We start from the raw sequence: 3,330 nt of genomic DNA, 5'->3' as shown, positions 1-3,330 counted from the left end.
TTAGGGTTATAACTCATGGCTTGGGTACTTTAGTCACCTCCTCACAAATCAAGTACCCATGATCCGTGGGAGTACCTCCTAAGTTGCAAAAATTAACACTCCCTCTTAGTAAGGGAGGTGCTTCCATTCCATTTAAGTACATCATCTTCCCACACAATAACACAATCATCCTCTAGGAATTATTTCCATAATGCATCCTCATCTTCCTCTACCACAAAAAACATAACCTTAAGCATGAACAATATTCTCCTTAGAAGTGTCCCTGCTACTTGAACCTTCCTGCCTTTTGTTTTCTTGATATGCCTTTAGACCATTCCATGGATCCTTCTTGTCAACTATAAAAGACTCGTTTCTTCCCTTTGATAGTGTGCTCTTCTTAGGTTGCAGAATCTCCCTGTGAGTATGTAAACTCCCTCTCAAACTTGACTCCCTCTGAGTCTTAGGAACCTTCTTGACTCCCTCTGAGTCTTAGGAACCTTCTTGACTCCTTGATTGATGGGCTTGCCCTTCAGCCTATACAACACACTCTCTCTGACTCCAAGTATTGTTCTTGTACTAGAGTTAGAGCCCCTAGGCTTGATGATTAATTTTCCATCCTGGAACACGATCTCAAAACCCTTAGCCTTGATAGCTGAGACATAGAACATGTTGCATTTGAGATACAATACTCATAGTACTTTTTGAACTTGCAGCATCCGTCCTAAATCCATCCAAATTGGTATAGTCCCTACTCCTTTGAATGTATTATGAATCCTATCACCAATCTTTACATGTAGGTCATACTCCCATTCAGTCATGTTCTCAAATAATTCTATCAAACCAGTCATATGCCTCAATGCTCCATTATCAATGAACCATGCACCCTCATCAATGATGTCCTTAGAGAAATGAGAGACTAAAGAAAATTCCTCATCGAACCTTATCGCGAAATCATCATGTTCAACAACAACCATGCTCATTTCCTTCTTCTTCTTACCCTCCTTTCATCTTACGTGGGCATTTACTTGCATAGTGACCAAGCTCACCATAAGTGAAACACTTCACCTTACTTAGATATTCTTCTTCTTGCCATTGATTTTTCCTTTGCCCTCGCCCAACTTACTAGCGAGAGCAAAATTTTCGTCATTAATGATCTTCTTTTGTTGAAGGTCCTTGTCCCAAAGTTATTCTTAGATGAAGTCATCCCATAACATGTTCCTATCAGGAAGCTTATCTCATGAGACTATACCTTTGATAAATGCCTCCCACTAATATGAGAATTCGGTCAAGGCGATCCTCACTAACTCAGGTTCTGGAACATCATCATCAATGTCGCTTAAATCATCACAAACTAGTTGAATCTTGTTGGATATGAAGTCACATCTTCTCCCTCAATCATATTGGTTTCCTTGAGCTTCTCTCTTGATGCCATCTTTCGATTCTCATTCTTATTATGGAAAAAGTCTTAAAGGGCCTTCCACATCTCATATTTTGTGGCCTTCCATAAAAGATGAGGTATTAAGTGATCCTTGACTCCATCAAGGATGATCAACTTGGCCTTCGCATCTAAATTCTCATGATTTTCCAAATTAGTCAAATCTGTTGGTTTGGCATTACTCTTTTCAGCAAATTCCCATATCTCATTTACAATCACCGCTAGCTTGATCCTTTATTTCCATGGACAGTAGTTGGACAAGCCATCCAACTGGTCCTCGTACCTCAAGCTAACAATCCTCTTTGACATGCAGTTTGTCCTTCAAATACAAGTCAACCAAATCCCTCTTAAGTTACTTCGTATGCACACTTTGATTCAACTACCTATAAAGTCACTATGATACCATGGGCCCTAGATCTGGTCCATGGAAGATCTAGTACATAAAACACTAGGAACCCTTAACTAGCAATTTAGCACAACAAAATCAAACAATAGATAAATCAATAATAATACACAAGAACATTGGCCCAAATCAGTCCTCTTATGGATCCATTAACAAGAATACACTAGGGTTCCCATACTAGGGATCATGGCCCTTCATATCTCTAATACAAAAGCAATATACATTGTGTCCTTTGAATTAAAATACAGAGTTTGAGATCTAATCCATTAGATCTTGTATCTACCTAATGATACAAATACATTATGAAACATACTTCACTAGTATTGCTCAACAATTCTCTTAGGTCTGCTAGATCCACTCCCCGGTTCACAGTTGGCCCTATTCTCATCGATTTGACCCTCTATGGTCAAATATCCTCGACCCTGATCAAATATACTATTAAATAAACAAATATACCATTTATAGGGCTTGATCCCCTTCATTACTAACACAAAACAATTGTGACTTTCTAGATCTACCACTTTACACACAGATTTTCCCTTCGTCATGCTTAGGTGCACTAGATTAGATCTATGTTGATCTCTTAGCCCTCTAACCTTATTGCAGGTGGCCTTACCAGACTTCTTTTCAATATGGTTATCCCTCCTTAGATCACAAATTAGACTAGTGGTCACACACCTCCTCATTGCAACCTCCTGCAACATATCCTAACTAGTTCTCGACACCTCAAGGGAGACCTTGTCTGCAGCTAGATCTATGCTAGATTTGAAGCATGCTTAACTTATTTTGTGACCTTATATCTAGATTAGATAGTGGCATGTTTAGAACTTGCTCCTTGTCCAATTTAACTACTAAACTTGGCCTCATTTTGGTGGATATGTGACACAATTCTAGGCTGCTCAAATTGTACACAAACTCGCCCTAATCTGCCTCTCCAATGGCTAGATCTAGGCTATCAAACTCTGCCTATTCTATGATCACCTACAACAAACTTGACTTCTTCTTAGGGATTTAACCCTAGTTCTACCATACACGGATTGACCTTCCACTGTCTTTCTTGTGGCAATTATCATAGACAAATCTCCTGCTCACTCATGAATAACTCTCATGAATGATCACTTGCACAATGTGCCTTTAGGTCTCTCCATTTGCCTCTGTTTATAATTCATTTTCAAGGTTTCTTAGGAAAACTCTAGATCCTTTCCCTTGTAATATTAAGTTAAGTTATTTTCCCACTCACTTAGGGTTAGAACTCATAACTTGGGTAGTTACCTCCTCACAAATCAAGTACCCATAATATGCGGGATTACCTCCCAAGATACAAAAATCAACACTCCCTCTTAGTAAGGGAGTTACTTCCATTCCACAAAAGTACATCATCTGTCCACACAGGAACACAATTCTCCTCTAGGAATGTTGTCCACCATGCATCTTCATCTGCCTCTACCATAACAACATAACTGAAAACATGAACATTACTCTCCTTGGAAGTGTCTCTGCTACTTGAAGCTTC

Source organism: Pinus tabuliformis, chromosome 9 (genome assembly GCF_031772625.1).
Source record: "Pinus tabuliformis cultivar Carrire ecotype Pingquan chromosome 9, CPIR1, whole genome shotgun sequence".
NCBI classification, from domain to species: Eukaryota; Viridiplantae; Streptophyta; class Pinopsida; order Pinales; family Pinaceae; genus Pinus; species Pinus tabuliformis.
Note: the sequence above shows the minus strand (reverse complement) of the source record.